The sequence below is a fragment of the Helianthus annuus genome, chromosome 9 (assembly GCF_002127325.2).
Source record: "Helianthus annuus cultivar XRQ/B chromosome 9, HanXRQr2.0-SUNRISE, whole genome shotgun sequence".
Lineage (NCBI taxonomy): Eukaryota > Viridiplantae > Streptophyta > Magnoliopsida > Asterales > Asteraceae > Helianthus > Helianthus annuus.
Genome location: NC_035441.2, coordinates 91,054,717 through 91,063,777, shown reverse-complemented (window position 1 = coordinate 91,063,777; position 9,061 = coordinate 91,054,717). Strand labels below are relative to the sequence as shown.

At 39.5% G+C, this 9,061-nt stretch overlaps 2 long non-coding RNA genes across 2 annotated transcripts; both read right to left on the bottom strand.

Moving 5' to 3' along the window:
• Positions 1-231: 231 nt before the first annotated feature.
• LOC110874350 lies at positions 232-1,436 on the bottom strand. Its single transcript, XR_002555864.2, has 3 exons — positions 1,300-1,436; positions 698-754; positions 232-400 (listed from the first exon to the last, which is right to left on the bottom strand). It is a non-coding gene; the product is annotated as an uncharacterized LOC110874350 (long non-coding RNA).
• Positions 1,437-7,463: 6,027 nt separating this feature from the next.
• Positions 7,464-8,668, bottom strand: LOC110874349. Its single transcript, XR_002555863.2, has 3 exons — positions 8,532-8,668; positions 7,930-7,986; positions 7,464-7,632 (listed from the first exon to the last, which is right to left on the bottom strand). It is a non-coding gene; the product is annotated as an uncharacterized LOC110874349 (long non-coding RNA).
• Positions 8,669-9,061: the final 393 nt, after the last annotated feature.

The window sequence follows — 9,061 nt, the reverse complement described above, 5'->3', positions numbered from 1 at the left end:
TGACACTTAACATAAACGTCCACTTGTGAAGCCCCAAATTCATCATTCGACAAATCGACATACAATTTCTCTCACAATTTTACCAAAATTTTGACATGACCCGTTCGTAATAGGTACCTTTCCCCCTGTTTTTAACAATACCATTACTATTAATACTACGACACTTACCAACATGATCAAAATTACAACCGTATATGGTTCGCCATGAACCTTTTGTACAAACTTCACAAGTTTAGTATCCAAACTTTCTACTAACAAACTAGACACATACAAAATGACATTTACTAATCAAAATGGTAAGATAACCCATCAAACAAACAACTTAGACCGGAAGCGCTTAGAGTCGACATTTCGTGTGTGTGTCCGGTTCGGGCGCGCCGCATTCAAGCAAGAGATTTACCTACATTTCATAACGGAAACATTATTAGTTCAAACACATATTACTTCAAAAATCCTTTAATTACCTATCATTGTTCAACCCGTTAACATGTCTTGTTACCTTAATAGCATCCATACTTCCAATCGGAAGTATCCAACATATCACTTTCCGAATCATTCACCATGAATCATTAAAGGCCACACTTTTTCATATACTTACATCATTCGACCCGTTATGAACCTTTACAATAATTCCATAGAACCAAATACCACTTTTCGAAAAGTTACATTAAAGTAAATAAAGTTCATATGAACTTACCGCGATCTTGTGATGATTGTGCCTTTGAGTGACTCGCGCCTTCTTCCTTCTTTGTGCCTATATACCATAATCCGTACTTTAGCTTTCTTTCAACATTAATTTTACAATCCTTATGGTATGTTATGGCATTTAATAACTACATACATCATTATCATAAAAAGGTTGCATCATCTTAACAAGCATTCATGCAAAAGCCATAACTAACTCACTTAGGCATTTTATCAAACACATGGTGTGCATATCACTAGATTAGCATAATGTACAAGCATTTTAAGCACAACTTCCATAGTTCATTCTTGAGCAACATAAACATACTACCATGTTAGGATTTATCATTCAAATCAAGAACATACAATTCTAACTCTACATTCATAACAATTTCATAATTAAATCATCAAATTGACATACAAACTTCACAATTTCCAAGCATTATTTGACATGCAAGTGGGTTTTTGCCCTAATCATGTTCATACTAAAATTTAGCATCTAGTGATGTCTAAACCTCCTTAGAAACTGTTAATCATGCTGAATTTAGCAATACATTCACGAATTATTCTAAACCCCTTAAATCAAACATCACCAAATTGAAAAATTTGACTTACTTGATACAAGAAACACTTAGGTGATCATCATTCTTAAGTCATACATTCACCTAAACTCCAAATCCCCTTTCAATTTGATCAATTTGTGTTGATTAGGGTTTGTTCTTCCTTGCCCCCCTTCTGGTCGCATATACACGCACACACATATCTGATATGTGTGTTTTGTGTTGACAATTTTTATTAAATTGTCTTTTTAATTGTCCAACTTTGGTCCCTCAACTATTGAGCACTTTACTAGATAGTTAAACTTTTATTTTTCACACATTCTTAGTTAATCCTATTCATAAATTGATATTTTAGGGTATAATGGTAAAAATTTATATTTACCATTCTTTATCGTTAAATTCTCACTATTAATTTATTATATTAAGACATACGAAAACTGGGGTGTTACAAGTCCACCCCCCTTATAAAAGGTTTCGTCCCCGAAACCTGACTACGTACCAAATAATTCCGGGTAATGCTTTCGCATATCATCCTCCGCTTCCCAAGTGAGATCCGATCCCTTCCTATGTTGCCATTGAACCAACACTTGTCGAACAGATTTGTTTCGGAGGTGCTTCACTTTAAAATCCTTGATTGCTACAGGTTTTTCAACATAATTTAACTTCTTATCCACCTCAATGTCATCCATAGGCACGTATGCCGTCTCATCCGCAAGGCACTTTCGCAACTGAGACACGTGAAAGGTGTTATGAATCCCATCCAGCGCAGGTGGTAGTTCTAACCGATATGCCACCGCCCCAACCCGGGCGAGTATTTTGAATGGCCCGATATATCGAGGGCCTAGCTTCCCGCGTTTACGAAAACGGATTATTCCTTTCCATGGAGAGACCTTTAATAACACATGATCTCCCACTTGAAATTCTATTGGTCGCTTTCGTCGATCCGCATAAGACTTTTGTCTATCTTGCGCTGCTTTCAATCTTGACCTAACCATATCAATCTTTTCATTCGTTTTGGTCACTACCTCTTTTGGCGCAATTTCTCGTTGACCCACTTCCCCCCAACAAACCGGGGTCCTACATTTCCTTCCATAAAGCATTTCGTAGGGGGCCATTTTTATGCTGTTATGATAGCTATTATTATAAGAAAATTCTACCAAAGGTAGTTGATCATCCCAGCTTCCTCCGAATTCTATAACACACGCCCTTAACATATCAACTAATGTTTGGATAGTTCGCTCTGTCTGACCATCGGTTTGTGGATGGTAGGCGGTGCTGATGTGTAATTGGGTTCCCAATTCATCGTTAAACTTCCTCCAATAACGAGAGGTGAACCGGGTGTCCCGATCGGACACTATAGACACCGGAACCCCATATCGGGATATGATCTCGTTCATGTAGACTTCCGCCATCTTTTCTGATTTATAATTCTCCCGAATAGGTAGGAAATGTGCACTTTTGGTAAGTCGGTCAACGACCACCCATATTGCATCGTGCCCTTTTCTTGTCTTGGGAAGCTTAGTCACCAAATCCATCGTTATATGTTCCCACTTCCACACCGGGATCTCCAAGGGTTGTAACTTTCCATACGGCTTCTGGTGTTCAGCCTTTACTTGGGAACACGTCAAACACTTAGCAACATACTTGACAATGTCTCTTTTCATCCCTGGCCACCAATAATTCATCCTCAAGTCTCGATACATCTTTGTAGCCCCCGGATGAACGGAGTATCGAGACTTGTGAGCTTCATTCAACAATAGTTCTTTCACTTCGCAAAACCGGGGTATCCAAATTCGGTTGTACCTCGTTTTTATACCATTTGCATTCTCTTCCAATTCATGAATGAATCCTTTCGTTCTTTCTTTCTTTGAGTCAACAGCATTTAAAGATTTCATTTGAGCTTCCCGAATTTCATCAAGTAGCTTAGGAGTAACTACCATCTTCATGGACTTTACCCGAATCGGGGTCGGGTATTCCTTTCGACTAAGTGCGTCCGCTACTACGTTAGCTTTCCCGGGATGATAATGGATGTCGCAGTCGTAATCCTTAAGGAGTTCCAACCATCTTCGTTGCCTCATATTGAGATCTTTCTGTTCGAAAAAATATTTGAGGCTTTTATGATCCGAGAAGATAGTACATTTCACCCCATAAAGGTAGTGCCTCCATATTTTCAAGGCGAATACAACCGCCGCCAGTTCAAGATCATGAGTTGGATAATTGCCTTCATGTTGCTTGAGTTGTCTCGAAGCGTAAGCAACGACTTTACCCCTTTGCATTAACACACACCCTAAACCTTGATGAGAGGCGTCCGTATACACCACCAAATCATCCGTTCCATCCGGTAATGTCAACACCGGAGAATTTGAGAGCTTTTCTTTTAAGGTTTGAAACGCTTTTTCTTGCTCTTCGCCCCATATAAACTTTTCACTCTTCTTTGTTAGCTTCGTCATAGGAGAGGCTATCTTGGAGAAATCTTGGATAAATCTCCTATAATACCCAGCCAAACCCAGAAAACTTTTTATTTCGCTTGGATTCTTCGGGGGTACCCAATTCATCACCGCATCTACCTTGGACGGATCCACATGGACACCATCCGCATCGATCACATGACCCAAAAATTGTACCTCTCTAAGCCAAAAGGCACACTTTGAGAACTTTGCGTATAACTTTTCCTTGCGAAGCGTTTCTAATACATCACGTAAATGGGTAGCATGCTCTGCTTCACTGCGGGAGTATATTAGGATATCGTCGATAAAAACGATTACATACTTATCAAGCATATGTCGGCACACCCGATTCATTAAATCCATAAACGCAGCTGGCGCGTTCGTCAGTCCAAAGGACATTACCAAAAACTCGTAATGTCCGTACCGCGTTCGAAACGCAGTCTTTGGCACATCCTCTTCTCGTACGCGTAGTTGGTGATAACCCGACCGCAAATCGATTTTTGAAAACCAACTTGCCCCTTGTAACTGATCAAATAGATCATCGATTCTGGGCAACGGGTATCGATTCTTCACCGTCAATTTGTTCAACTCTCGATAGTTGATGCACATTCGCAACGAACCATCTTTCTTCTTCACGAAAAGTACGGGTGCTCCCCATGGTGAAACACTTGGTCTAATAAAACCCTTATCGAGCAACTCTTGAAGTTGCGTCATCAATTCTTTCATTTCGGTTGGGGCCAACCGATAAGGAGCCTTAGCTACCGGTTTTGCACCCGGGTTTAGCTCTATTTTAAATTCTACTTCTCGTTCAGGCGGAAGGCCCGGTAGGTCTTCCGGAAACACATCCGGATATTCATTTACCACGTTCACATCTTCAAGCTTTGGGACACCTCGATTGGTGTCAATCACATAAGATAGATAAGCTCTACCCCCGTTCCTCACATGTTTAACAGCTTTGATTAGAGAACACAATTTCGACTTGATGACTCTATCTCCTTGAACACTTACCCGTTTCCCCCCCGAGGTTAATATATGAATGACTTTCTTTTCACATTGTATTTCAGCGTGGTTTTGGGCAAGCCAATCCATTCCTACAACTACTTTGAATTCCCCCATGTACATCGGGACAAGATCTATACTAAATTCCTCATCTTCGATTAAGATCTTACAGTTTCTACAAATATCATGTAACAAATAGCTCTTACTATCAGCAACTTCTACTTCTAAGGGTACTATCATCTTTTCAAGCTTAAACGATGGGTGAGCTAACAATTCATTAGAAATGAACGACCTACTAGCCCCGGAATCAAATAAAACATTCATAGGCATGGAATTCACCAAAAATATACCTGAAACCACGTCCGGGCTAGCTTTAGCTTCTTCCGAGGTTAACTGAAACATCCTTCCGCGAGCCTTGGGGGGCTCGTCCTTCCTTCCATCTCTCTTTGTCCCTTGTTGGAGTTTCGGGCATTCCGCTTTAATGTGCCCCGTTTCATTACAATTATAGCACGCCTTAGGGTTTTCGGGGCACCTATAAAACGGATGTCCCTCACGTCCACATTTGTAGCACCCCTTCTTTCCTGACAAACATTCACCCGAATGATGCTTCCCACACGTCTTGCAAGTCGGAATTTCACTACTTGCTTTCCCTTTCTTGCTTTGATCTTGATATCTTGCCTTTTTCGATGGGCTTGCGTTGGTAGGCTTCTCCGCTACCCTTTTCTCTCCCCGTTCAACCTGCCTTTTTATCTCAATTTCTCTGTCTCTTGCCCAATCAATTAGTTCATTCAACGTTGCACACTTGGAGGGATTTACAAATTCTCGATATTCAGCCTTTAGCATAGCATGGTAACGTACAATCCTTTGCCTCTCCGTCCCCGCTATCTCTTCACAGAACTTCACCCTTTCAAGGAACTTGTTGGTTATCTCGTCAATCGTTTCATCCTTCTGTCTGTGACGCAAGAAGTCTTCCTGAATCTTATCAATTGCGGATTGTGGACTATAATATTTCAGGAATGACTCCTTGAATTCTTGCCATGTTAACAACTGTACTTTATCATCCCCCAATTCCTTCGAGTATGCATCCCACCAATCTTTTGCTCGAGATTGTAGGAGGCCCGTGGCAAACATTACTTGATCTTCCACTTCACATCTACTTCGTGTAAACACGGCTTCGGTGCTTGAAATCCACCTTTGGCAAGCTATCGGATCAACATCCCCTTGGTATGGTAAGGGATTACATGCCATGAACTCTTTGTACGTACATCTTCGTTTGCTTTTCTTCACTTGCAATTCACTAATCATTTCTTTCAATTCTTCCACCTTAGATGTTACCGAGGTATTAACTATCTCCAATACTTGCCCCTCGACTTCCTGAGCTAATCGGGGTATACTTGCCTCAATTGCTTTCTTTACCTCTTCCACAACCATAGTTCTTATCTCATTTCGGCGTGCTTCATCGTCATCATTCACGTTCACCCTATCAGCCATCTACATAAAACATTCGGTACATTCATTAGATTTCATTTCATACTTGCCAACGTCATATTTCAACATCATTTATCATGACATTTCCCATTCATTATTCGTACTTCATGCCTTGTCGTCGTTGACAATCGTATCGTGTCGTTCTTATCTTATCAAATGTTTCTTCTCAACATTTACATGTACTTTCCCTCGAGTTTAAATCATCTAATACATTCAATTTCATGCATTCTCGTTGTATATCGAGCTACTCTTGCGACTTGATAAGCATTATTAGAGTTTGAGGGTTTAAACTAAAGTTTTTTGTTACTACATGCGGTCTCGGTAAGCTTTGGTTGCCCTTCCCTAGCTCACGATTGCAAGAAAAAGAAAAAAAAATTCATATCTGGTCGCCACCGTAAGCTACGGTGGCCACCGTAGCTTACGGTGGAAGAAGGAGGCTTACGGTGATGCTTTACTGTCTTACGGCAGAATTTTGCAGCCGCACGGTCGTGCGTCCATTTGCACTACCGTGCGTCACCTAGAATGTTGGAAACCCTGGCAGTGCACAAGCCCGTGCACTGTCTTACTCGGGAACGCACGTTCGTGCGACCAGTGCACGACCGTGCACCGTGCCCAGTTGCTTAATTGCTGCTGAAAATTTCCCAGCCAACCCAAGTTTCACAAAAACGGACATAACTCATTCGTTATTGATCCGTTTTACACGATTCTTTTTCCCACGCGTCCGTAATTTAATTACGGATCCGTTTATCACTTCGGGTCGCATCAAAAGCTGATTTATAAGCAAACGGCTTATAAACCCCTTTATGCATTATTTGACCCGTTCTAACCCCAAACTGAAACAATTCATTCCCTAACATTTAATGACATTTCGAAACTAATTATTCATACTACAAAAGAAAATTTTCAACTTAAAAAAAAAGTACTTACTTGCTTTGCGCCGCGAAACGAACACACACTTCCTCACGAGCTTTCGGTTTGAGTTCAAGCACTTGATGCTTAAATCCCTCAAACCTAGGCTCTGATACCAACTTGTAACGCCCAAATTTTTCACATTTGACACTTAACATAAACGTCCACTTGTGAAGCCCCAAATTCATCATTCGACAAATCGACATACAATTTCTCTCACAATTTTACCAAAATTTTGACATGACCCGTTCGTAATAGGTACCTTTCCCCCTGTTTTTAACAATACCATTACTATTAATACTACGACACTTACCAACATGATCAAAATTACAACCGTATATGGTTCGCCATGAACCTTTTGTACAAACTTCACAAGTTTAGTATCCAAACTTTCTACTAACAAACTAGACACATACAAAATGACATTTACTAATCAAAATGGTAAGATAACCCATCAAACAAACAACTTAGACCGGAAGCGCTTAGAGTCGACATTTCGTGTGTGTGTCCGGTTCGGGCGCGCCGCATTCAAGCAAGAGATTTACCTACATTTCATAACGGAAACATTATTAGTTCAAACACATATTACTTCAAAAATCCTTTAATTACCTATCATTGTTCAACCCGTTAACATGTCTTGTTACCTTAATAGCATCCATACTTCCAATCGGAAGTATCCAACATATCACTTTCCGAATCATTCACCATGAATCATTAAAGGCCACACTTTTTCATATACTTACATCATTCGACCCGTTATGAACCTTTACAATAATTCCATAGAACCAAATACCACTTTTCGAAAAGTTACATTAAAGTAAATAAAGTTCATATGAACTTACCGCGATCTTGTGATGATTGTGCCTTTGAGTGACTCGCGCCTTCTTCCTTCTTTGTGCCTATATACCATAATCCGTACTTTAGCTTTCTTTCAACATTAATTTTACAATCCTTATGGTATGTTATGGCATTTAATAACTACATACATCATTATCATAAAAAGGTTGCATCATCTTAACAAGCATTCATGCAAAAGCCATAACTAACTCACTTAGGCATTTTATCAAACACATGGTGTGCATATCACTAGATTAGCATAATGTACAAGCATTTTAAGCACAACTTCCATAGTTCATTCTTGAGCAACATAAACATACTACCATGTTAGGATTTATCATTCAAATCAAGAACATACAATTCTAACTCTACATTCATAACAATTTCATAATTAAATCATCAAATTGACATACAAACTTCACAATTTCCAAGCATTATTTGACATGCAAGTGGGTTTTTGCCCTAATCATGTTCATACTAAAATTTAGCATCTAGTGATGTCTAAACCTCCTTAGAAACTGTTAATCATGCTGAATTTAGCAATACATTCACGAATTATTCTAAACCCCTTAAATCAAACATCACCAAATTGAAAAATTTGACTTACTTGATACAAGAAACACTTAGGTGATCATCATTCTTAAGTCATACATTCACCTAAACTCCAAATCCCCTTTCAATTTGATCAATTTGTGTTGATTAGGGTTTGTTCTTCCTTGCCCCCCTTCTGGTCGCATATACACGCACACACATATCTGATATGTGTGTTTTGTGTTGACAATTTTTATTAAATTGTCTTTTTAATTGTCCAACTTTGGTCCCTCAACTATTGAGCACTTTACTAGATAGTTAAACTTTTATTTTTCACACATTCTTAGTTAATCCTATTCATAAATTGATATTTTAGGGTATAATGGTAAAAATTTATATTTACCATTCTTTATCGTTAAATTCTCACTATTAATTTATTATATTAAGACATACGAAAACTGGGGTGTTACATCTCCGTACCCCAGTCCTATACCCGTTGCTGTGCTACAAAGTTGCAGTCTCAAGGGTTACGATTTGACCACGATAAGGGGACTGGGGGTGGGAGAGTTTTTCTCCGTGATAGGAGAGTTCCAAGCGTGGAACAAA